We start from the raw sequence: 27,531 nt of genomic DNA, 5'->3' as shown, positions 1-27,531 counted from the left end.
ATTACCTTCCCCACACCTCAGTCCCCTTTCTCTTATTTTTTTCCAGCTTTATTGAGATGTAATTGACACATAACGTCGTGTCGGTTTAAGGTACACAGCATAATGATTTGATATGGATGTGTATTGCCAAATGGTTCCCACGATAAGATTACTTCCATCTCCTCACACAATTACCATTTTTTAAATAGTGAGACCATCGAAGGTTTACTCGATTAGCAACTTTCAAACATATAAGGCAGTATTGTTAACTATAGTCACCTGCTGTACGTTAGATCCCCAGAATGCATTCATCTTATAACTAGAAGTTTCTGCCCTTTGACCAACATCTCTTCATTGCCAGCCCCTGGCAACCATCATTCTACTCTCTGTTTCTATGAGTTCGGCTTTTTTAGATTCTCCGTGGACGGAAGATCATGCCATATCTGTCTTTCTCTGTCTGATGTATGTCACTTAGCATAATGCCCTCAAGGACCATCTATGATGTTGCAAACAGCAGACCTTCCTTCTTTTTAATGGCTGAATAATATTCCATCATCTGTGTATCTATATATCTGTATCTATATCCGCAGCATCTTCTTTATCCCTTCACCCCCTGAGGGACACTTGGGTTGTTTCCATACCCCGGCTATTGTGAATAATGCTGCAATGAACATGGGATAGCATCTGTCTCTTCAAGATAGCGATTTCACTTCCTCCAGATATAGACCCAGAAGTGAGATTGCTAACTCATAGGGTAGTTGTATTTTTAATTTTTTGAAGAACCTGTATACTGTTTTCCATAGTGGCTGCATCAGTTTATACTCTGACCACCAGGCACAAGGGCTCCCTTTATCTCCACATCCTCACCAGCACTTATCTCTTGTCCTTTTGATAACAGCCATTCTAACAAGTATGACATTTTATCTCACTGTGGTTTTGATTTGCATTTCCCTGATTATTAGTGATGTTGAGTATCTTTAAATGTACACATTGGCCATTTGTATATTTTCTTTGGAAAAATATCTATTCAGGTCCTCTGCCCATTTTTTAATCACAGTGTTTGATTTTTTTCTACTGAATTCTATGAGTTCCTTATGCATTTTGGATATTAACTCCTTATGAGATACACAGTTTGCAAATATTTTCTCCATTTCATAGATTGGCTTTTCATTTTGTTGCTTGTTTCTTTTGCTGTGTAGAAGCTTTTTAGTCAGATGCAGTCCCACTTGTTGATTTTTGCTTTTTTTGCTTGTGTTTTTGGTATTATATCCAATACAACTGTTGCCAAGCACAATGTCAAAGAGATTTTTCCCTATGTTCTAGTCTAGGAATTTTATAGTTTCCGGTTTCACATTTAGGTCTTTAATTCATTTCAATTTAATTTTTTGGGAGTGGTGTAAGATAGGGTCTCAATTTAACCATTTTGCATGTGAATATTCACTTTTCTCAGCACTATTTATTGAAGAGATAATCATTTCCCCATTGAGGATTCTTGGCTCCCTTGTCAAATATTAGTTGACCATGTATGTGTGGGTTTATTTCTGGCTCTAGATTCTGTTTTGTTGGTCTATGTATTTATGCCAATACCATATTGTTTTGATTACTATGGCTTTGTAATGTAGTTTGAAACCAGTTCTTTCAAATTTGTTCTTTCTCAGGATTGCTTTGGCCATTTGGGTTATTAAGTGGTTCCATACACATTTTAGATTTTTTTTTTCCTGTGAAAAATGCCATTGGAATTTTGATAGGGATTGCATTGAATCTGCAGATAGCTTTGGCAGGTACAGTCAATCTCCTTTCTCTTATAATCACACTCTTAACTTTTGGCCAACATTTATGTCAGATTGTTGCTTTGCCTTGTCCTTATGGATGAATATTAAAATTATAGACTTAGAACTAAGCAACCATCTACAAAAGCTAAGTAATAGGCCATGACCACCAAAAAGATATGTAAGTATTTTGGCTAAATGGTGACAATTTATTTGGGCATTTCCCACTTTCTCTAGGAACAGGCACTGAAACAATTAATGATTTCTAAAGGATACCATTCTGGAATTGACCTGTAGTTTTCCTGTCTTCCCACTGGATACTTGAATGGAACCAGATAGACACAGACAGTAATTGCGGGATGGAGTGATAAAATGCCTCATAACAGCTTGGGAGTTGTTAAACTGAGGACTGTTATCTTAGTTTCATATCATTTTCCCTTCCTTCTAAAGGTGATATAGGAAATACATGTTTTCCAGTTAATAAATTAAAACCCTCTCTACTTCAATCATTTTTGGTTTTCATAACGTGCCTGGAGATCAATGGAGACAACTAACAGAGGCAAGAAACACAAGTCTAGAGGCATGACAAATTGTATAGGAGAGAGGAAAATAAGGAAGAGAACTAGGGCACTCTGATCCCATACCCGTTGCAGGAGGACTGGTGGCTGAGATATAACTGACAGCCAGTAGACTTGGGAGCAAAGAGCTACTTCTTGGGCTTTTGAAGCATGATGTGCTTATCCTCCCTTCTGGTCTGATTACTACCAAAAAAAAAATCATAATACTTGGCCCCATCAGTCAGGATTTGGTTCCCAAAGATATAAAAAGAGGGGTGGGAGAGTGAACACTTACATTTCAACTGATACAGAATTGGCAATTGATTCATAATGATGTAGCGTTTAATAGTATAAGAATAGTTGTATTTGCAAGAGTAACACTTATATATTCTTTGCCAGCCTTGACAATGTTCTCTTATCACCTGCAAAAACTGCTTTCTAGAATGAAGACTCCCTGTAGCCCAAAGCTCAAAAGTATCAGCCATATTGAGAAGAAGAGTAAAAATAAGCCAACAAACTGCTGTGCATTTGGTTCCGGTTCAGAAATCCATTATCTTTCAAATGTTCATGTTGTATGTCAGGTTCTTCAGGAAGCAGACTCAGAGAATGTACTGGGTAATACTGTGCCTTTGGGGGAAGGGAAGGGAATAGGATCGGGGAGAGAGAGAGAGGTTCCACTGTGATACCATCCCAACAAAGGCTTCAGAGCCCTGTGGCTTTTATCAAAGGGTCCTTGGGAGATCTTTGAAGCTGGGCTAGCTCGGCAAAGTTGTCCTCAACTGGGGCTAGGGGACTGGGACTTTATACACCTACTGTGACCAGTCATGGGATATGGGTGGCCCTAGGGATAGGGTATGACCCTGAGTGAGGTGGATCTCTAGAGCAAGTTCTAGAGAGGCACTTGGCTGACAGTTGAAAGTGGTCAACACTACCAGTAGCTGAGGGAATGAGTATCTCAGGACCGGAGGGTGGATTTGGGCAGTGCACCACAGCAACCACCACAATGTAGATAAAAGGTCTCAGCAAAATAGTCTTCTCAGATTTTTCAATCCTTTCAAAAGCTGCCAAAGTACATTAGGCTGATAGAGACTTCAAAGAGAGCCCCAAACGGCCCAGAGATGGCAGATTTCTTAGAAATTATAAGGCAAGGCGCTTGTTTAGAACCTTTGTACTCAAATCATCAAATGAATGGCTTTCCCAAATGCTAGATAGTAGCAAGAACACAAGGTCTTTTCTGGTTTTTGATGTGTAAGATGGCGAGGGACAGAAGTAGGAGTATAGCTGCCTCCATCACAATCTGCTTGAAAGAATAAAAAGCATTTGGCTTAACCTTCACCACCCCAGCTTGAGTCCACATTCTTAGAGGATGAGCTAAGGTTGCATTCTGGATCTTTCTTTGTAAGAAGGGGAGAGATCTGATGCCAAGTACAGGAGCAGTGGAGCCTTGAAATGGACTCCAAAAACCAGTAGTGGATTTGGAACAATGCCTTATATGGCATGGCTGTTCAGAGCCTCTTCGGGGAGTGAGGGGATCATCATGGCATTGCCTACGATAATCAGGGGCTGTCTGACATTCAGGAGGTGAAGCAAGAAGATATGTGTGCCTAATGTTGAAGAAAAGCATTTTTATGTCTGTTAACATTTATGGTGTCCGATTGAGTGGGTTAGCAAAATAAAGACAGATGGCAACAGATTAATGCGAACACTTACAATACCTACAAGATTGCACCCACTCCAGCTGAAGCTCTTGCGCTCAACTTCCTCGACAACTCACAGTCAAATGTCACTTAGTGACCCTGAAGAGAAGAGCAATTTATGATGGATCAGGAATCAGGATTAACCATACATTTATCATGGAATGAGGAATCAGAAACTTCATTTAATGTATAACCGTGATGTTTGTCTGGGGCTGGTGGATCATTACTTTGCAATCACTCCTTGTGTTAGGAAGCAGGAATTGATTAGCCTAGGGTCATTAAGTCCATCCCCTGCCTCCAGGCTGTACAGTTTGTGTAAATGGTTCCAGCTGGATATGCCTTTATGCTATTCTTAAGGAGCTCCTGAAGAGGAAATTACGAGATGTCCCAGAGGAGCACATTGTGAGGGGTCTCACAGCCTTAAGCTCCAACAAGAAGTTCTTTTCTGTATTTAAGGAGCACTGGACTAGGGAGTCATGAAACCCGGAGTCCCTTATCAGCTCTGATATTTAGCAGTGGTTAGATCTGGAAGATAGCTATTCTTTGACTTAAGTTTTTCATGTGTAGGAAGAGATTACGAGTATTCTTCCAGACACCCCCAACACCCCCACAAGACTGTCAGGAGCATCAAAGGAGGCAGTGAGATGTAGAACACTGTTGCATTTCTAAATTAGGTTGTGATTTACCAATTCAAAGGTACAAACGGAGATCGATTAGATACAATTAAGGACTGATCAGGCCATGGGGAAGTAGATGCCATTAGGAGTGAAAAGCCTCTTCAAGTTTAGATTGAGAACAGGTCTAAGATGTGGAGTCAATCATGCTTGTAGTTGAACATTAGGTGCATTCAACTTGGCCATGTTCAAGCCTATTGCCCTCATCACAATGTGATACTGAAGGTTAAGTTATCTGGTGTGGGCGTTTCAGTTGTCATTGTTGGGTTTAAGTACCATTTGGAATGAGTTTTGTTCCTAGCTTTAAGAAGCTCGGTGACCTGGAGTGCACTGTCCTGTATTCGGCTGAATCCAATTACTAGTAGGATAGTGTGGGTTTGGTGTTGAACCAGAAACCCACCCACTCACTGCACATGTGTTTCCATATCACATAGTGAAAAATACCTTGTAGCTTCAAGCCTCTGATAAATGGTGGTAAATTTTTCCAACGTTGGAATTTTTCTAATGTCTGATAAATGTCTTTCATAATTCACCAAAGCTTTTTGAGCACAAGAGAACATCCATTATAAAGCAGAGATATGAATTTTCCCTGTATATGCCTTCTGACGTGACCCCACCTTTGCTTTGCTGGCATTTGAGTCAAGGCCGTTTTGTTGTTGCTGCCCAATGGGCTCTGCGGATGCCCTGGAAGAGTTGTGACCCTCTCTCCCTCGACACTTGGACACAATTTGTCCTGTCTTTTTCACCCTTGGAGAGCCTCACAGCTGGTCTGCATGATACCCGATATCATTTTTATGATAAATGAAGGCCTTTCTTAAAGCGCAGTATCTCTGTCCTGCTATGGTGAACGAAATGCCTCCTCCAAGGACAATGCGCTTCCTATTAGCTACAGCTGTTGCAATGCCGTTTCTGCTCTTTGATTTTTTGCATTTCCCCATGTTTGGGTATATTTCTTTCCCTCCTTTTCTATTTGACTCCTGGGGCTTTATAGCAGAGTTTGTTTGAAGCTCCTGTCTTTCAGAGGCTTTTTAAAGTTGTTTTGTTTTTGGTTTTGTTTTTAAAGTAATGAGTGGAGGCTTCTAAAAACAACAAATTGTGAAGATGGAAAAATAATTTAATAGCACATGATTTTAGTATTTAACAATACATAGTAGCATTGAAAAATAGTACTTAACAATATGTAATATTATTGCTTACCAAGTACTTCCATTACCATGATTGAGCCTGATTTCACTGATGCTCACACTGGCGTTGCAAGGTAGATAAGGAAAAAGATCAGAAAACTGGGGCTCCGTGAATTTGGGTGTTCTGTTCATTTTCTTACTTCTCGCAAGCAATGGGGTCAGTACTCAAACTCAAGTCTTTGCATTATTTGTCTCATGTCTTTTCAACTTGATCCCAGTGTTTGGTACTAAATAAAATTTACGATTATATGTATTTGACACATTTAATGACATGAACATTGGTGATTGGGCTGGGTGGCCATTAGGCAGCCATGGTAAGTTACATCTCAGAAAAGAGTGAGTGTGTTTTAGGTACAAAGTTAACATTCATAAGGGCGGCTGGGGAGTGAGCAGAGAAGGACAAAAGAGGCTGTCATTCCAGCAATTCTTCCTTGCAGGCTTCAGGAAGTTCATTTTAGGGAGGCTGCAATCCTGTCTCAAGCCAGTTCTGGTGCCCCAGGCTTGCCAAGTGAGACAAGGCAGAGGTTGGGGGTGGTAAACCTCTTCCTTTTCATAGCACTTGCTTTGGGAGTGCTATCCTTCATTACTAGAAGAAAAAAAAGTGTATGCCTTAGAAAAACTTATTTCAGGGTTTAGTAGGTGCCTAAGGTGGCAATTTTACATCTGTGATGATTCATTCTTTGACTCAGCTTGACTGGGCTATTGGGGTACCCGGATATTTGGTCAAGCACTATTCTAGGTGTGGCTATTAGGGTGTTTTGGAATTGACATTTGACTCATAAGACTGAGTACGGCAGATTGCCCTTCCTAATGTGAGTGGGCCTTATTCAATCAGTTGAAGGCACATATAGAACAAAAAGGCTGACCCTCCCCCAAGTTAGAGAGAATTCTTCCTGCCTGACCCCCTTTTGAACTGAAATGTCAGCTTTTGCCAGCCTTTAGACTCAAAGTGGAACATCCGTCCTTCCTGGGTCTCAAGCCTGCCAGGCTTCTGACCGGAACCTTCCCATTGGCTCTCCAAGGTCCCCAGCTTGCTGACTGCAAATTTTGGGACTTCTCAGCTTCCATAATCATATGAGTCAATTCTTTATAATAAATCTTTTTCTATATATACATCCTGTTTGTTCCGTTTCTTTGGAGAACCCTGACTAATATAACATCCTCCAATGAGGTAGGTGGTAAGTAGAAAATTATAGAAGTTTGGGGAAGGGGAATTGGGGAGCTGGCAGAGAAGATAGTCTAGGAACAGGAGACAAAAATATAGAAGCAGCTGCATTCTCCACACAATGTCTGGGTGCAGTTTCTAAACATTGCTGTGACCTATCAGGGCAGGAAGGCTGATGGAGAGGGGGTGAATGGAGGGACCTGAAGAGTGAAGGCAATTTTGGACCATGAATAAGGAGACCTGGGCTAGGTTCCAAGCAAGGGTTTTGAGCAGTCACAGAACAATATGAAGTGTGGGAGGTGAAGAGAATTAGAGAACTGTTGAGAGGCAGAGAGGGTGAGGGAGAGTCATTCTGAGAGGATGAGAGAGAGCATCTCTGAGACTCTGAACTTGGCCTTCGGGCAGCCTTGCTTGCTCCCCTCCTAGAGATTAAGGCAGTACCATTTTACTCTATCAAAATTTCTCTTATTTTACCTCAATCCAGCAAACACTTGCTTATTCATCTGCTCAACAAACATTTTTTGAGTGCTTACTCTATCAGACATCGTTCTAAAGTACTGGCAACATAGCAAAAAACAAACAAACAAACAAAACAGATACAAAATTCCCTGCTCTCCTGGGAGTTCCATTCTTATGACATGTCATGGCTTTGGGCTATCCATTGTAGACATTAAACAAGTATCTACCCTCCTGTATCTCGGATCATGGCTCTTGCTCTAGTCAAAGCCCAAGTTCTGAACAAACATGACATCTCCTCTCTGAAGGAGCTTATAGTCCAATAGAGTGATTTACACATGCATAATTAATGATAACAGCATAATATGACATGTGGGAAAAGGTTTGAGGGAATGAGACTCATTCCCTCCTAATTTTATTTGACCTACTTTGAGATCTTGTCCTTAACATGTGAGTATATAGGGCCTAACAGATTATAAACGGCATTTGCCATCTATTATTTCATGCTCTGAACAATCCTTTAAGTGAGATAAAACAGGCATTATTATTTGAAAACTTGAGAAAATGAACGCTCAAATGTTAATGGTCCTGTTTTTGTGCAGAAGTCTGTATTTCCCTTTCCACCATGCCAGACCACTTGTCCTGCCTTTCCTAATCTCTCTCACTGGCAGGAGAAGTGAAGTGTTGGGTGCAAAGCACTGGGTAAACCAGTGGCAGTGAGCTGATTCTGAGGGGTTACGAATCACAACTAACCAGGTGGGTGCAAAGGGTAGTACGGTGTGGTGGGTGTGCAAGTAGTATTTTGTGCTGTAATTGGCCATGCGTGCCCAATTTATGTGCAATTCAATGTGAGGGAGGAGTGTTATACGGTATTAAAAATTTCTAGGGAACATTTCTGGTCCACCTACAGACAACCTTTAATGTGCACAGATGTACAGCTCTTTCCCTGTCAAGCAGATCCCACAAAGGGGAGGATGAACAGTGGGAATTGAAGGCAGCCTGAGAGAAAGGGGTAGTCTTCTTTTAGAAAGCCTTCCTTACCTTTCCCAAAACATGGGGACAGGTATGTGTGTGTGTGTGTGTGTGTGTGTGTGTGTGTGTGTGTCTGTGCGCGCATGTGTGCGTGCGTGTGTGGCGTGTGTGGTGTGTGTGGGGCGGGGGTGGGGGCGGTGGTGTGTACAGGGTCAGCTAAAGTTTTGATATTGAATCAATTTCTAGTGGAATACAGGAATTTCCAGGTTATTCTGATGGGCAGCCAGGTTTGGAAGCTATTAGGTCTCATGCTTAAAGTCTAGCTCTGGTGGTATATGGCTTGACTAAGTCCACCGAACTTAGTGTCCAAACAGTGGCCATGCTTGTATATACCAATCCCCATACTTGGTTGACATACAAGGAACACCCTACTGGTAGTAAGTAGAGTTCGTAGACAACCCTAGTGACCCAAGTCTGGTATATTCCTCTCCCTTGAGTGCAGGCTGGGTCTGTGACTATGATGAGATAGGCACTCCCTTGATTGGGTCACATGGTACAGTAAAGGTGAATGGATTTTATAGTTGTGACTAAGATCCCCAGTCAGTTGACTTTAAGTTAATCAAAAGAAGGATTATCTTGGATGGACCTGACCTAATAATTAGATGAGCTATTTAAAATAGAGTCTAGAAATCAGAAGCAGAAAAAGCAACAGGTGTTTTTCTATTAGCTGTGAAGAAGGAAACTTCCATGTTGTGGAAAGGGTGGAGCCTCTAAGAGCGGAAAGCCTCAGTCCTATACCCTCAAGGAACTGAATTCTTCCAATTAACTTGGAAGAGGGCTCTGAGCCCCAAATGAGATTGGCAGCCTTTGCTGACACCTTGATTTTAGCCTGGTGACACTGAACAGAAGACCCAACTCAACAATGCCTGAACCCTGATCTATGGGAACTGTGAGATAATAAATTTGTGTTGTTTTAAGCCTCTAAGTTGGTGGTAATTTGTTACGCAGTGATAAGAAAACTAACACAAATATCAAAGTCAAAATAAAGATTTTGAAGTATGTGGATTATATTGATTTAACAATTGTAAGACATTTTAACTTATCAATATTTCTCACACATGCACACACACACATCATGGGTTACAGGTGAGTGAAGATTTGATTGAAGGTATTTCTGATGCTGAACCTTCACTTGCTTTTTTCAGTATACACTTTTTTTCCACCTAGAGTACATAAAAAAGGATAGTGCACATGATATAGTGCCAAGATTTTTGTAAATCTGTAGCCCTTACTTAGCAATTAAGACCCATTTACCCCCTCTGTAACTCCTGTAATCATGAATTTATTTTCTAGCTCTATAGGTTTGCCTATTGTGGACATTTCATACTGATGGAATTTGTTTTCTGTATGTCATATGTCTTTTCCGTTCCCATTTTTTTCTGTTAATAACTTCTGTGTTAAATAAGTATTTTCTAGTGTGGCATCTTAATCCCCTTGTTGTTTCTTTTACTATATTTTTAGAATTATTTTCCTAATGGTTGCCATGAGGAGTACAATTAACATCATAATTTAACACAGTTTGTATGAAAACCAACTTAATTTCAATAGTGTGCAAAAACTTTCTTCCTAGCTACATTCCCACCCCTTTCCTTCATCATATTATCGTCATACAAATGACATTTTTTATATTATTTGCCTAATAACAGCTACAATTATTTCATAATGCAGTTTTATTTAAAAAATTTTTTAATATTTATTTATTTTCGAGAGACAGAGAGAGACAAAGCATGAGCAGGGGAGGGGCAGAGAGAGAGGGAGACACAGAATCGGAAGCAGGCTCCAGGCTCTGAGCTGTCAGCACAGAGCTCGATGTGGGGCTCAAACACACGGACCGCAAGATCGTGACCTGACCTGAAGTCAGATGCTTAACCGACTGAGCCACCCAGGTGCCCCAATTTTAAATCTTATCAAAGGAAAGACTTACAAACAGAAAATAATTTTTTTAATATTTATATATTTATATATTATTATATATATATAATATAATATAATATAATATAATATAATATAATATATACAGATTATATATATTTATCTGTGTAGTCACCTTTACCAGTGCTCTCCACTTCATGTGGGTTTGTTGGATTTGTTTTACTATCTAGTGTCCTTTTGCTTCATCATAAAGGATTCCCGTTAGTATTCTTATAGGGTATGTCAGCTAGTGACAAATTCTCTACTTTGTTCACCTGGGAATATTTTAATTTTTTTTTTTTTTTTTTTTAGTTCTCAAGGATAGTTTTCATGGATATAGAATTGTTGCTTGATAAGTCTTTTTTCTGCCCTCCCCACCCCCCACCCCCTGCCGCAAACACTTTGAATATGTTACTCACTTCCTCCTGACCTCTATGGTATTTTAATAAAAAATAAAATGTTAACCTTCACGGTGATTCCTTGTACATGATGAATTACTTCACTCTTGCTGCTTTCAAGATTTTCTCATTGTCTTTCAAAAATTTCATTGCATTTTATCCAGGTGAATGATCCCTTTGAGTTTATCCTAGGATTGAGCTTCTTGGATGTATGGGTTAATGTTTTTCATCATATTTGGGAAGTTGGGACCATTATTTCTTCAAATATTTTTTTTCTGCTAGCTCCTTTCTCCTCTCCTACTGGGACTCCCAGTTTGCATATGTTGATACCCTTTTTGGTGTGCCACAAGTATCTGAGACTATTCATTTTCCTTCATTTTTTTTCTTTCTGTTTCAGATTGGATAATCTCAATCATCAAGTTCAGTGATTCTTTCTTCTGCCAGCTCAAATCTGATGATGAGTGAATTGTACTGAATTTTTTACTTCAATTATTGTACTTTTCAACTCCCAGAATTTCTACTTGTGTTTTCAAAATATAAAAATCTATGTCTTTATTGATATTTTCTATTTGGTTAGACATCATTCTCACACTTTTCTTTAGTTCTTTAAACGTGGTTTCCTTTAGTTCTTTGAATATATTTAAAATATCTGATTTAAAGTCTTTGCCTACTAAGTCTATATCTGATCTTCCTCAGGGACAATTTCTCTTGACTAATTTTTTTTACCCTTGTGTGGTCCATACTTTCTTGTTCCTTTTGCATGTTTCACGACTTTGTTGAACAATAGACATTTGAAATAATATAACATGGCAATTCTGGAAATCAGACCCAGAATTTTTTGTTGTTTGTTTACTTAGTGACCCACTTGAATTAATTTTGTAAATCTGTTTTATTTGTCATTGTTTAGCTCCTGACATCTCTTTTCAGTTAGCTTGGTGGATATCTGATGATTGGGAAGAGTTTTTCTTAAATACCTGGAACCAGTAAGTCTCCCAGCCTTTGCTGAAGGGATTTGCATGTGTATTGGGGTCCACTGGAGGTTTACAACTCTACATTAGCCTTTGCATCTTGCTCCTGGAGACTCTCAAGATTAGCCAGACATGTGAGTTTAGGGCCTCCTTAGCTTTTACCTAGACATGTGTACAGCTCTATATACGCACATGGATTTCTAGATTCCCAGAAATACGTCAGAATCTTTAAAGCTGCAATGAATATTTCATTCCCAAGATTTTTAATTTTTTTGGTTAGCTTCTTGTTTGCCCCAACTATTATCATTGCTTCAGGTAACTGCCATGTAATACAATTGCTGTTGATTGTTTTTGATAAACACCTTCTGAGAAAAGGCTGTTCACCCTAAGTAAGCTCTGAGTCAGGTCAGGTACAGATAGTCCTTCAAGTGGGGGGTTTTAGGAAACTAGCAGACTGGTAAAATAATGACAGTTCACTGGGACCCTTCCAGTGGTGGCTAAGCTGTTGGTTTTTACTGTAATTGTGTGACTGTTGGTTTTCAAGGTTACATCAGCATTGAGGAGAGTGGGATGGGAATAGAGCAAGTTATAATACCACAAAGCTTGCTTTTCTTATGGAGATTCAGCTTTTTTTAAAAATTTTTATTTTTTTATTTTGAGGAAACACTCCTCAATGCAAGCCTTTGGTTAATTTCCAGAGTTTTGAGGGGAGCCTGGATGGCTCAGTGGGTTAAGCATCTGACTCTTGGCTTTGGATCAGGTCATGATCTCACGGTCATGATCTCACTGTCATGACATCAAGCCCTGTGTTGGGCAGACTGCTTGAGAATATCTCTCTCTCTTTCCCTCTCTCTCTGCCCCTCCTTTGCTCACCTTTGGGTGGGTGCCTTTGCACTCTCTCTCAAAATAAATAAATTTTAAAAAATTTCCGGAGATTGGAAAATTTTGATTCTGCAACTTTTTTGCCAGTGTTGCTCTTGCCTTATAATGGAGCAGAGTTTTGGAGGTCCTCACTCTACCATTCCTATTGATGTCATCTTTTCTAACTTATGTTTATCCTTCAACAGTTTTCTTAAGATTCCATACTTTCTCATTTTGGAAAGTGCACCTGTTTCATTTTAGGCTTATGGTATGACGTAAGTAGGATAAATCACCTGGAACATGAAGAATTCAAAATAAGGGCAAATTGGAATTGAATATACACATTATAGTACTTTTGTTTATATACATGTAAACAATATGTACAATTGTTACATATACATGCATGTATATATCAACCTAGTGATCTGGCAGAGGTGCTTGGCTTTCCTAAACATTTCTGTTCCTTTTCCAGGGTGTAGAGTTATTGCTTGGAAATGATTTCCCAGCCATGGACTCTATTTTCATCTCCTCACCCCTTATATTTAGGAGGGATTACGTAATTGGTTTTCACCAATGCATTGCATGCAGTGTGTTGATGCTGATTCAAGAGCATCAAGAAATAGTATGTCTCTCTTTTCCCTTCTCTCAGTTTGATGTAAAAGAGCATAGTGACCTTAGGAGCCATGTGTTAAAGGTCATGGAGCTATAATGTGGAGTCTGGGACCCTGGATGATTTCTTGAAAAAGAGCCTCTTCTGTTCTTTTGTTTTTGTTGTTTGTTGTTTGTTGTTTTTTTTTCTGAGTGGGAAATAAACTGTTGTCTTTGATCAATTAATGCATCTTGGGGTTCTTTTGTTACAGCAAATAGGATTTCCTTAATATGAGAGGCAGCCCTACAATAACAGTAGTGTCACAGGATAAGGCTAACAACTGGGTCAATGAGTTATCCTGCATGTAGCAACATTTTTTAAAAATTTATTTATTTATTTATTTTGAGAGAGACAGAGAGTGCGCCTGTGCACACAGGTACACGGGGCAGAGGCAAAGAGAGAGGGAGAGAGAGAATACCAAGGAGGCTCCACGTTCAGTGCAGAGCCTGACACGAGGCTCAATCCCATGAACAAGTCGATAATGACCTGAACTGAAATCAAGAGTCAGACACTTAACCACCTGAGCCACCCAAGGGTCCCAGTAACAACATTTTTGGTAAAATCGTTTCGCCTAGCCATGCGTATTTGAGGATCACAGAGTGAGGGTCTCCACTGTTTATATGGACATATCTAGACATGTTTATCTGGGTTAGCGAAATGAGCTGGTGAAGCTTTCTTTGGACAGAGCAGATGATTAACAGCTGTCGGGTTGGAATTGACGGCTTGTCCCCCAAGGAGAAGACCCTCCCAAGAATAAACGGCTAGCCTTTAACTTCCTAGATAATATGTTAGACTAAGGAAGAATGGGCTCCTTTAATTTAGGTCCAGAAAAGCTTCTCGAGGCCAATGTCAGACTCTTAAAAGAGACTGTGGGGTGGAAATATCTGGCTAGAGGATTGAAGTCAATTTTAACATCTGGAGCATCATTCTAGGAGTCAAGAATGACAAGAGAAAGTTGAAGAAATGCCATAAGGTGGAAGCAGGGGACACTTGCAGTGATTTGGAAAACACATGAGACACACCTCAGGGACCCCTTGAATCAGAAGAGGGACTGGGGATCTCGAGATGTTGCCAGTGAGGGTATGTAAAGGACAGTTCTTTTGTTGTTTTACTATGACATACATTTCTGATTGAACCATCAGGCTTTTGAAACCTGAGGGAATGTGGCCTACACATATATGCCATGATGAGCTGGGTTACACAGCTTATAATGGAGGCAGAAAAAGATACTATGATTCGTGTCTGTCCTTTGCTCATTCTCTTTTATTGTCTGAAGTTCACTTTTTTTTTTCCTAATTGTATGACCACTGGGACTAGAAATCCACTATGGATGGAGTTCTGAGAAATCCAGGGGAATGTTGTAATAAGAAACCATTTCCTATTGATCTTCTCCCCTCCCAGTAAGCTCTGTATTTGGGTTGCTTCGGGCGTGGGGGGAATGGGGCGAGGGCAAACATCCAGTAACTTACATTTTCAGGAGCTTTGTGGTTTATACTCAGAAACTCAGTGAACTGATAATGATGGCAAGCAGAGGTTAAATCTCCATTTCATCATCAAACTGGGAAGAATAAAGGATTTGTATTCAGTCATACAATGTGGAATGAGGGCAGCTCTTAAAATGATTGCTTAAGGTGCTTTTTTCACACAGCCGCTGTTTGGCTGGATGTGACAAAGTCTGCTCAAAAAGAAACTTTTGACTAGATATATAATAAATGAGAAATGCCCTTGGGAAAAGGGAAACACCTGTTCCCCCCCCACCCCTTCAGTTCAATTCCTACCCATTAATTACTTAGGAATATTTAGGTGGCAGACGCAGAGAGTACAGCAATCCCTGTCCCTGAGCCTCTGCCCCCACACAAGTCCTTTCAGCATTTTGAAATTAAGAGGTTTATTTTTTTTTATTTTTATTTTTGGTTTTGGCAACTGGTTTGCTTTTATACTGCCTCTATGGGGCCATAGGAAGACCCTGTCCCTAAACGTACACAAATCCGTTTTGGAAAAGCCTGATGCGGAAATGATCCATAGAAACAGGATTTTTCTTCTCATAAAGTTGCCTTTGCTTTTGACCATACATGGATCTTGGCACTGCAGTGTGGGGAATTTGCCCAGGCCGTTCCACAGCCTCTGCCCTGTGCCCTCGGTGGGCAGGCAGCTGTGCTTTCTTTAGCATGGGTGCTTCCGGAGGGTGACTGCTCTCAAACCAAAGATGCTTTCCCTTCACAACAGAAGGGCTCCGTCTGGGGATGTTAGCCTGAGCAGACATGACTCAAAGGGAGATGTTTGCAGAACATCCTCTCCCCTTAAATTCATTCTACCAAAGCTCTGTGAGAATCTTTTTTTTATTGCCACCTCCCACAAAAGTTTAAGAAATGTTTTTTTCCACCTAATTTACTTTCCAATTTCTTACTCATACTTGGCTTCCATCTTTATTTTACTTCTGCGTGATTTGAAGGTAATATTCTTTAATAGTCATATATACACCTTCCCACATGGGGGCTACATCCTGGTTACATTACAAGCCCGAGGCTCCCCCTTTCAATTCCTCGAAATCCAGAGGAAACCCCCCCACAGAAGGTGCTAGATAATTAGCTTGGCTACTGTTTGCTGCAGACAGCGTTTTCGGTTGGCTCTGGTCACAGCGCCTGGGCTTTCAGGCTGGGTCTCCCGCTTCAGCGCAAGGCCAGTCAGGACTTCAGCCGCAGCCAGACCCGGCTCCCTCACCACAAGCCCTTAATTGTTTATTAATGAAGCTTTTGCCAAACAAATCTACACATTGTCTAAACCCTCCGCCCCCAGAGTACATTCCAGCCCGCCCACGAAAGTGTACTGTGGAGCCGCTCTCTGAAAAGTCTCATTCCTGCCTTGGCAGAGTTGGTTAGCATTCAAACTTTCTTCCTTTCTTTCCCCTTCTTTCTTTCCTTCCTTCTTTCTTTCTTTTCTTTCTTTCTTTCTCTCTCTCCTCTTTCTTTGTTTCTTTGTTTCTTTCTTTTTCTTCTTTCACCCTCCCTTCCTTCCTCTCTCTTTCTTCTTTCTTTCCTTTTAAAAACTTTTACTGGCAGCGGCAGCTAAATATGAGATTGTTTCTGATCCCCTAAACATGGCAGCACAGGTGTTACCGCTCAAAACTGAGCTCGCGTCTCTTTGCCCCCATACCTCCTGAGAACGGCGTCCCTTTCTGCTCCACAGCTGGTGTCTAGGCCCAGCAGACGGGAAAGCCCTGCTGGAAACTCCTCTCAAACACCCAGTGGCTGGAGCAATCCTGCAGGAATAAGCCAACGGTTGCTGCTTGGTATTTGAACATCATTTAATGAGTGCCCAGAATTCATCTGTAAATGCACATTGTTAATTTAGGGCCGGCTATTCATTAATTAGGGGTTTAGTGGCAAGTGCCATTGAGCTATCTGCAATGTTTAAGGTTACGTCAAGCCCTAGCAAACGGCTTGCTGATAACAAGCTGCATCCATCTCCATTACTCGGCCACTCCTGTCTGACTTTGCTCAGCATCTTCGAAGGGCTATGCCTCTTGGAACTGAAGAATTAAACTTTTATCCAAACCAGATTCTGCTCTTTCACCTCTTCTGATTCCTTGAGTACTTCTCATTTATTTTGCCTAAATGACATCTGATTACCTAACATGGAGTGGAGCAAGGTCTTAACCTAAAACAGCCTGCAGACCTCAGTTCTCAGCTGGAGAATTCCAGTGGGTTAACGCTAAGGAAATCCTTACATTTCCATTTCATCTGATACAGGGCTCAGTGTAAAAGAAATAGTTTCTGATTTTTCTTCTCATAAAGTTGCAGTTCCAATAGAATTTTTTTTTTAAAGCCAGAGAAATACAGGAAATTAATTTTAAACCTGGAGAATAAATGTCCCTATTGGTTCAAGTTTACTTTCGCAGTGTTTCTTTCCCTGAAAATATGTATCATTTGAGGCAATCATGGTGCCAAATGAAATAAGTCCAACCGTCTAAAGAGCCCCGCATGTCAAACCTCAGCTGTACAAACGTGGTCATGTCGGAGGTACATGCTCAGTCACCAGACGGGCTCCAAAACCTGGCCTCCTCTCCCGTGTCTAGGCCCACAGTAGAAGCAGGCAGCTTGAGCGGACATTTAGGGAGATACTGCTCTTAAAGGAAACTATATAAGTACACGTTTGTTTATCCTTCAAACGCTAGGTTAGAGAACTTGCCTGAAAACTAACTTCCACTGACAGATGGTCTCTCTAAGTAGTTGATTCTGAGAAGGGAGAGGGCTACCTGGCATGGCTGTTTAACACATTAGGGTGCTCGCAGGGAGAGCCTACTGCTCCCCTGAACCATGGTTCAATTTTAAGCATCACTGGCCAGGATGGGTTATTGCAACTACTTGGAGAAGGGCACTTGAGAGCCTGATGCTCAGTGTGCGAGGGAGAGGGGAGGAGGAGGAGGAGAATGATAGCCCAAGGGAGGGTGTCTGAAAACCTTTGCACCACTGAGCTGGCACACTTATCACAGGGTGACAGTCTATACCGCAGGCCTGCGGTGCGTTGCTGTTTGTGGTGCATGCTGCCAACTGGCTTAGAAAATGCAGATCCCCTCTCAGATAGAGCAGGAGGCAGAATGTCAGCCGACTGACATTCCCCACAACAGGGCTTCCCAGGCTCCGGATGTGGGAGTGTGGATCGTAGCGGGATCTGCCAGGTGGGCGGTGGCTCTTCCAGGGAAGGCCCTTCTCTCTGGGCTTCCAGCAGGAGCCACCCCGGGTGGCTTCCGGCGGGGAGGGCCCTCATCCCTTTGCCCAGAATGGCGGGGACGCCATCTTGTTTTTAATTTGGTGATTAAGTTCCACGACACAAAGATTAAACAAAAAAAGCGAGTTGTATTTGTGTATCGTCTTCTTGTCCTGCATCTTCCTGAACACAAAATAGAAAATGTCCTAGACACTACGGTGGGGGGCGGCGGGGGGGGGGGGGGGGGGGGACCAAAAGAAAACAAGGCCAACAAAAGTCTTGGTTTATAACATTTAGTCATGAAGTTACCTACATTGCACGCAATTGAAAGAGACAATCTTAAGTAGAGAATTTCTTAAATTTACCGTAATGATGCGCTGGACACTCGAAGTAAGAGTCCTTTGAAGCTGACGTGCTGCAGGATAAAGCACACTCTTTCTTTGGAAAAGAGAAAGCCAATATATTGCGGTGGCAGAAGGAACAATGGAGCCAATGAAACAGAGGTCAGAGCTGAAGGTTTCTGCTAGAAGCAAGCTATACACAGGTATTTTAATTTTTTTCTTCAGACAGAAACTCTGCTCCGGGACCCAGAGCACTGCATGCAGACTGCTGGTAAGAAAAGCACTCAATTGTTCAATTTTTATTATTCAATATTGTATTAAAAAATTTTTTAGGCTCTTTAGGTCAAGGCAACTTTTAAAAGGTTAAAAGCTATTCAGAAGGGTTCCCATATCCATAAAAGCAAGTGAGATTAAGCCTAAAGACTGACGGAGGAAAAACAATCATTTAGATAAACGGCCACCACCTCAAAAATGTTTCGGCTTTTACCAGAGGAAGGGAATTCAGAGACTCTTGGATTGGTTGTCATATCAAGGAGAGATTCATTAAATCTGAAGCAATTATTTTTGTGCTTGTTCTTGTTTGGTGTGTTTTAGGCCAGGCCCTACCTTTCTTCAGTTACATTCTTTGTAATGGTTTGGGAAACGTAATTGCTTGGCTCCAACTTCCATCTGTCAACTACTGACCTTGCTGCTTGGGCATCTGTAACATCAGACACTATTGTCATGGAAAGAATTATGATGTTTCAATCAAATGTATTGCAAAGTTAACAAATCCATGACACGATCTGGACCACATGGAAGAGTTTAGAAAATGTGTTTCAGAGACCTCAGGGAAAAGCAAACAGGCCATCCTCATTGATGTTTATCTCCACTGCTTGCCATTAATTGTGTCAAGTTACCGTATCATAACAGAGGAGCTAAATCTGAACCTTGAACTTGAGGGGAGTACTTCAGATCAAAATGTGGGGTTCGGCAAGGGAGACAAAAGCCACTCCATGCTCCCAGGGGGAAGTTCTGAATTCATATCATTGACTGACCCGTGGCAACTTTGGAATGTCTGCTTAGACTGAGTCTCCTTGGTTATTTTTCAAAGTCCATGAAGTTATGCTTTAGTCTGGTTTTTGTTGCTGATCTCAGAAAACTGAATCTGCCAGAGGGTGGGACTCATTAGAGCTGGAAGATCGGTCAAACAGGCAAAGAGGTGATTGAAGCAATCAGGGTTAGCTGATATTTACTCAAAAGTCTGAGCATAGGGAACAGCAAATTTCTGGATGTTAAAGTGAGAAAGCGAGTTGATATAAAAATTTAATTTCATCTGCTATGGAAACTGGGTCTGGCCTGACAAAATTAAAATGGATAGAAATAATATTCTGGACACTTAAATTTTATTTTCACTGTCCTGTGTCTGAACAAATAAGCATTCCAAGTAAGTAAGAGGAGCTAAAATTTCCATTTTGCGAGAAATATTCCCTGACAAAGAGTTTTTGTGCCACGTATCTTTCACTTTTATAAACTCTAAAAGGAGAATGGTTGTTGCGGATGTTAAAATAATCGGTTTTCTTGAATCACAAAATGGCAAAGCAAAGCTGATGCATCTGTGAAGAGCTAAGAAAACGTAATTCAGTTTGGCCCTGCCCGGAGAAAATCTATTATGTGAAAACAAAAATTTACAGATGAATAAATTAGGGGGTGATTATTCATATTGTAAAAGAGTCTTTAAAGGATTCCCCTAGGATTCTTTTAAAGGCTTAGCTCCACTAGCTCATGTAAGTGTTTGTGTGCAGATCATTAACTATCTGACAGGCAGGCCAGAAATTCAGGTAGAGAGCCAAGGGGGAAGGGAGAGAATGTTCAAGAGGCAGAGGAACAGCTGACACCTGAGGCTTGCCATGCCTCAAGATAAATGATGAAACAATATTGAAAGTCAAAGTGAAAATATGATATTTATCTACAAGTTATGCTTTATCTTCCAGAGCCCTTTACGTACCAGAATGCTGCTTGGGTCCAAAGGCAAGCTTGGCCACCTATGTGGCTGTGTGACTTTGGATAAGTTACATAACCTCTCTGAACGACCAACCATCTAGGGCTGTATAAGTAGTAACACGAGTTAATATATATAAAGCAGTTAGGGTTCTGGCACATAGTAAATGCTGTATACATGTTTCTAAGATGATTCTGGGATAAGCTATTACAAAATATCATGTATTCTCCAAAACAGGGATTATGAGGATGATTATGACACTGGAAGTGATTTAACAAAAGCAAAATATTCCCCCCATGCCCCCAAAAAAGAAAAGAAGAAAACAACAACCAAGGAACACTGAGGAATGAATACTGCTGTCTTTTGGGGTTTCCCAAGGAAGTCAATCTGAAATTTAAACTTCTTTGAAATTATTATCTTAACTTCAGTTTTGTAGGGGTTTGGCAAACTTTCCAAGATTGAGACGCACATAGAGGCAATCAGCAACGTAGCATCTGTTGATTTTTCTATGTTAAAAGACTTTGATTCATCTATTATTGCATTTGTCATTTTAAAAACCATAGTAAACAAGATGAAGTATAGCTTTCTTATTTGTGGGAAAGAAAACTTTTTGCTTGATAGACTTCGCTTGCTTTGCACAAAAAATGAACCCTTTCTGTGTATTCTGTCCAATGCGTCTGCCCATATGGAGTTTTGGGCTTGGAATAGACATTAATCGATTCTTTCCAAAGGAACAACCGGTAACAAAGGGTACCAACCTGCCCTCCCAGTCTGATCTGGTTAACAGGTTGCTAAACCAGACACCCCAAAGTGGTGTGAAAGCTGAGATGTGTGAGTGCAGTTAGAATGGCTGTAGGGATCAGAGTCAGGTAGATGTAAGGAAGGGCGCAGGTTCATTGTTGTGGAGGTGGCCCGTTTTGGGGTCCTGGCGATTGATAATGAGCTTTACCATATGTCACTTTTGACATGACATGTGAGAAAGCCCAGACTGTTTCAAGGGCCACTAGTGCTACTTTTATTTAATTATAAAACTGTCTCTTAATTATTTAACTAAAATTCTCCTTTTGTGTCCCCCAAACTCCTCTTCTGCTCAGGACAGGCCTCCCAGTCTGCCTAGCCCTCAGGTTATACCAGAAGACCTACGCTACTTTCTCACACTCGATTCTGTATCCCAGTTGGATACAGGTTGAATAAAAATATGCTTTCTGGTCCTCACACTTAGTTTATATGAGTGAATGCTGATGGAAATGGGTAAGTAAATAGTGTTTAAGTGCACGAGATCAAATTACTTCCTTCACAACTTGAAGTTCTTGACAGTTCTGGAAATACTATGCTTATTATTTTTTTTTTTTAACATGGTAAAGTGGATTGATCTTTACCTAGCCTTACAGCAGATTGCCAGATTGTCAGCTTTCAATATATTACTTTTTTGAAAAAAAAATTGAGTGATTTGATTCATTTTTGGGAAAAAGTTTCTTGAGCTCAGAAAACTTAAAACCATGGAAATCTGTAAATGCTTTTTGAGTTATATAGAACAAGGGACAGGACTTTGAATAAGTGGGAACTAGTTCAGTTGCTTTTGTTTTTTAATTTTTTTAATTTTTGTCTGTTTAAAAAATAATTGGAATGCTTCATAGGTTTGCATGTCATTCTTACGCAGGGACCAGGCTAATCTCTTCTGTATGATTCCCACTTTATCTTATTATTATTATTTTAAGTTTATTTATTTTGAGAGAGAGAGAGAAAGCACGAGCCAGGGAGGGTCAGAGAGAGAGGGGGAGAGAGAGAATCTCAAGCAGGCTCTGCACTGTCAGTGCAGAGCCTGACGTGAGCCTCAAACCCACGAACCGAGAGATCATGATCTGAGCCAGGTTGGACGCTCAACCGAGTCACCCAAGGCGCCCTTCGTTCCAATTTTAGTATATGTGCTGCCAAAGTGAGCACTAGTTGCTAGCTAAACAGTTGTCTCTTACTGGTTATTTCCTGTATGTCCAGTAACTTTTACATGTTAGTACCAAGAATTCAAATTTCTGAATTGCTATACGCAGCTTTGCCCAAAGCAGCGTGGTTTCCCAGACTTAAATTCCCGTTATATTTTCTCATTATATACTTACCCTTCACAGCATGTGACACAAGTGCATTGAGCAATGTATTTGTGTAATTATTTGTTTAATGCCTGTCCTTATATGTATTCATGTAACTATTTGTTTAATGCCTGTCCTTATGGGTAGATAGTAATCTCTGTCATGATAGGGGGCGCATCTGTCTGGCTCACTGTTGTAGACTCAGTGGTTAGCACAGGAACACACACAGAGTAGGTGCTCAAAAAATTTGTTGAGTCACCAAATACTTGGTGGTAAATTTTCTGTGCTTATTCTGTTTAGTAGAACTAAATATCATGTAAGTTCCATTGAAGTTTTTCATTTTTATTTTTTATTTTTTTTTGCTTTAAATGTTATACATACATACATTGGTTAAAACAGTTATAATGGTTAAAATATTCAAACTTGCATAGATGGGAAGTGGATGGAAAGTAAAATTTATCCTCACTGCCCTTTACTGATCTCCAAAGATTTCCAAAGTTAATGACTTCAATTGGATATTTACCAATATCCCTTTGGATATTTACCATCATATTTCTAAAGAACACATTGTATTCTTGATTTTCTTAAGACTTCGGATAGTATCTATGGATTTCTGGATGAAAGATGTGAAATTTCATATACTCTTACTTTTTCCCTTCTCCCCTATTTGCTCCTAAGTTCAGGATTTTTGTTGTTCTTTTTTTGTTTGTTTGTTTCTTTGTTTGTTTTCATCTTTCTACTGGTTATCTTTGTTACTTAGCATTATAATTAATCTATGTTTTTCAATCACCAGCTTAAGACTGGCTCTATTTTCCCCATGCTAAGTGAGGTGAGGAAATCAGTGCACCTATATTTTCTTCTTTTCTTTTTCCCTGCTGCCTTCTGTCAACTAAATTATGATGTTTTACATTTTTTTGAGTTTAAAGCAATTTACATGCAAATATTTTAATAATTTACACTGACACATTGTACCATTACATTTCCTTCTATATCCAGTGCCTTTCAAACATTGTCTATAGTTTGATTTTAAAATAGGAATATCTGAAATGATCAATATATAAACATTAGGAATATTACTCTTTCTATAACCACGTAGTATATTTAGGCACAGGAAGAAAGCAGTATCATTTCATAGAGTTGTAAACAGCAAAATCTGAAAGATGAACCTAGAAATAGTATAGTTAATATTATATATTATTTATATATTAAATACAATGCACATTATACATTAATATGTTATATATCTCAACAATTGTTCAAAATAATGTCATGTTTTAGTTTGCTTCATATTTTAACATGACTTTCTTTTTATGCACACTACCATCCTCCACTCACCTCCAAAAAAAAAATTTTTTTTTTTTCTCCATAAAGTCCTCTAGTCTCTTTCTAATTTCTACTCATTACTTTTTGGGTCTACTGCTCATTCTTTCTTTCATTGTACCTCTGGATTAGATTAAACTGTTCTAAGATTGCTTTTTTTCCTCTTTCTTGGATTATTTTTTCATGTTACTGGAGTACATCCTCATAATATTTTTTTTTAAAGGTAGATGAGAAGTAGACTATTTGAACTCTTTATGTCTAAAATGCCTTTATTCTTCACTTAAATTTTATTTATAATTGCACTTGGTATAGTATTCTGTGTTTACAATTGCTTTATAGGCTTTTAAGACCCCTGTTGTTGGGAAGGCGTTGATGTCCATCTGATGGTCATTTCTTTTTGAGCAAACACTGTTTTTTTCCCTTTGATGCCTTTTAGAATTTTTCTTTCCAAGCTTTGTTCTGAAATTTTACAAATATGTATCTAATGCACTTTTTTTCACTTGACGTTTGGTCAAGTTTGGCACTCGTTGAGTTCATGTTTTTTCTAGGTCTGGGAAATTTTCTTCATCTGTTTTCTTTGGTTATTTCTTTGGTTATTTCAACTCTTTCATTGTTTATGTTGTCTTCCTCTAAACCAGCTTTTAGATATGCCTAAGACCTTTTGGATATGTGCTCTATATCAGGGCTTTTCAAGTTTTAATGCATGCGAATTACTCGGAAATCTTTTCAAAAGGAAGAATCTGAGTCAGTAAGTCTTAACTTAGACTTAACTTAGACTTAAATAGAGTCTTAACTGAGGCCCATGACTCTGCATTTCTAATGAGACAGATGATGCTGATCCTGCTGGTGTGTGGATCACATTTTGAATAGTGAGGCTTTATAGTTCTTGAAATGGCGTTTTGTGCATATATTTTTGTGTTTTTCTTACTTTCCATCATAGAACGTTTTATTAATTCCACCTTCCAAATTAAATTTCAGTCTTCTGCCTGTTTTGTTCAGCTTACAGTTATTTTTAGATGATCGATTGTATTATTTTTTTTAATTTTCAAGAAGTCATAGCAGCCTCTTTTTATATTACAAATACAATATATTGTTGAAATTTTGAGGATACTAATTAGAACATTTTAATGTTCTCTTTTATTCCTTCCATTACCACTGTCTCTTCTGTGGGCAGTTTTTCTGTTTGTTCATCTTTGTCTTTCTTTTTGTTCTACTTAACTTCCCCTGCATATCTGGTAATTGTTGGTTCATTATTAATTTGGGGTTGTAAAGGACTGTATTTCTAATATGGTTCTGTTTATAGTAGCTAGCATTTGTATCCTTTGAGGTCAAATGGACCATTTTACCCAAAAGGCCAGTGTTCTGAATGGGAGGGCTGCCTTTAGTCTCTGCGTCAAAGGGTAAACCCTACTGACAAGTGGCTTTTTCTTTCTAGGACGTTAACAAGCTTGGGCAGCACATCTGCCATCTACACCATTTATTACATATGCAGAGGAAGAAGAGGGGCTCCCTAGCACAGCTGTTCTGAAGATAGTCTTCCCGTTATAAGCCTTTATTGCTACCCCTTGGCAATTTTTTTCTATCTATACCTGTCTGGAGCCTCTCCAGAGATGTTTTAAAGCAACTGAATCCTCCCTCCACTACATCTCTTTTCTATGTATGTATTTTGGGTTGTGATTTACTCAGTTAGAGTTTATCTAACAATATAATCAACCTACTTCCTAGCTTCGAAGACTTTGTTGGACTTTCTGGCCTGCTAACATCATCCCCCTTTCTCATCCTTTTTTTGGCTTGTTTCAAGTGCTGCCAAGGATGTATTTATTTGTATATGTGAATGTCGTTTCAGTAGGAATTTTGCATGGAAAGGAGGCAATGTAGGTCCTGTCCATCATCTTGAGTTAAGAGACTATATGGCTGTCTTAGAATTGCTCTAAATGCTTATCTGAATCTGGCTACCACTCATCTGGCTCTTCACAAACAGACAGACCTAACTGTAAATAGGTAAATTCCCATACAAGTTCCCCAGACCTTGCTAATTATTCTTCATGGATCAAGTCGGATTTAATAGTGTTAAGGGCTTTGGATGATTTTAAATTGTTCCCTAAGCCTCTTGGCAGTCCCATGTGTGTACAGAATAGCGTGATCACAAGAGAAAGTAACTATAGAGAAGTACCTAACCTAGAAGGCTAAGATAAAAATTAAAGTTCAAAAAGAATTTGAACTAGCCTACAATTTACTTTGGGGTGTTACATATTTTTATGTGAGTTGAGCTTGACCAACTCTACCTTGGATTTGCCAAGAAAATAATTGATGTGATCACAGAGCCAAGAATGATAACATGTGAAGATCTGTGGAGGATTGGCAGGACCCCAGATCACCAGGAAAAAGCCAATAGAATACCTATTTTTAAAAGGCAATAAAAAGTTGTTTGAGAACTAATGACCTCTAATAGAGTGAAAAAACAGTGCTTACTGAATACCTTGACCCAAATAAGTTTTAGAAAGTCTGACATAGTCATGGCAGTAATGAGTAGAGGAAAAATGTATTCATACAGCACACCAAAATAACATTAAATATCCAAAACTGGGTAAATATTTTTAATGTAAAAATTCTAGATTTTTATTTATTTTATTTATTGCTATCATTTTGTTAGGATTTCAAGCCCATATCTTGTCAAGCATCTAGATCATTCGAGACATCTAGAATTTGGCCACATTTCTCTATTTTTGCATAGACATGCATTGTCATGTAGATGTTCCTGATAACATAAAAGTGTGATGTTAGATTGAAAATATTAACAGAACCGTTATTCAGACACCAAATCCTCCCTTGATAACATATATAGGATATATGTTAACATTTTGCATGTATGACTGAAACCTGATGGTGGCTGCCTTACTCTAGAATTTAAAATTAAATTTGAGATTATTGCAATAAACTATGTCCTTATTCTAAAACAACACCAAATGAAACAGAATACATGCTGATATAAGTTGTTTTAATGAAGGAGGAAAAAAATCCCCACATTTTTGAAGTAGGGGATAACTATTAGGCAATAATTGGGTAGAAGAAAAAGATTAGGAGTTTTCAGAGTCCCCAGCGAATATTATCCACTGACTATAATTTGATGAGATCTTTCACACCTCTGGCCTTTGTCTATAATGCTTCCACCCCTGGGATCTATTTCCTTCCCCTTTTTATCTTGCAAACTTTCCTCTGGTCCTTCCAGTCTGAACCCCATGAAGTCTTTCTTTCTATATATTTTGAGTTAGTTTCTCTGTCTTCTGTGTTCCCTTGGGGTATTTTGGACGTTCAGATACAACCAACCTTTGTTGAGTGCCTACCACCTACCAGGCACTGCATCATGAAATAATAACTCTGTCACAGAAACATGACCGTAGTATGATTATTTCTTTCACCGATTAAAGAAGCTGAGGCCCTGAGAAGACACACGAATTGCCCAAGGTTGCACAACTAGCAGACAGCAAATAGATTTTTAAACTATGTAATTACTTGTATATAGTTCTTTCTCCATCACTGGACAAGGCAGAAAAAGCATCTTATTTATCCCTCAATCTCCGTAGCTGCGCACCACCTGACACATGGTCAAAATGTTACAGATAAATTAATGGATAAACAACATAGTGGACTTGCGTTAAAGGCAAGCTGGATTTAGGTGTATGTGACTTACCTTTCTCATCTCTTAGAAGTAAGCATTCAATAGATAGTCATTAACATTCCCACCTCCATGCATTATGCTAGTTTTGGTTTGGGTAGAAGAATTATAGTGAGTGGTGA

The 27,531-nt window shown here is 39.5% G+C and overlaps 1 non-coding gene across 1 annotated transcript; it reads right to left on the bottom strand.

Moving 5' to 3' along the window:
• Window positions 1–21,944: 21,944 nt before the first annotated feature.
• On the bottom strand, window positions 21,945–22,048 carry LOC132674032 (U6 spliceosomal RNA). The gene has a single exon (XR_009608356.2). It is a non-coding gene; the product is annotated as a U6 spliceosomal RNA (small nuclear RNA).
• Window positions 22,049–27,531: the final 5,483 nt, after the last annotated feature.

The sequence above is a fragment of the Panthera onca genome, chromosome C1 (genome assembly GCF_046562875.1).
Source record: "Panthera onca isolate mPanOnc1 chromosome C1, mPanOnc1 haplotype 2, whole genome shotgun sequence".
Lineage (NCBI taxonomy): Eukaryota > Metazoa > Chordata > Mammalia > Carnivora > Felidae > Panthera > Panthera onca.
This window is presented reverse-complemented; position numbering and strand designations above follow the sequence as displayed.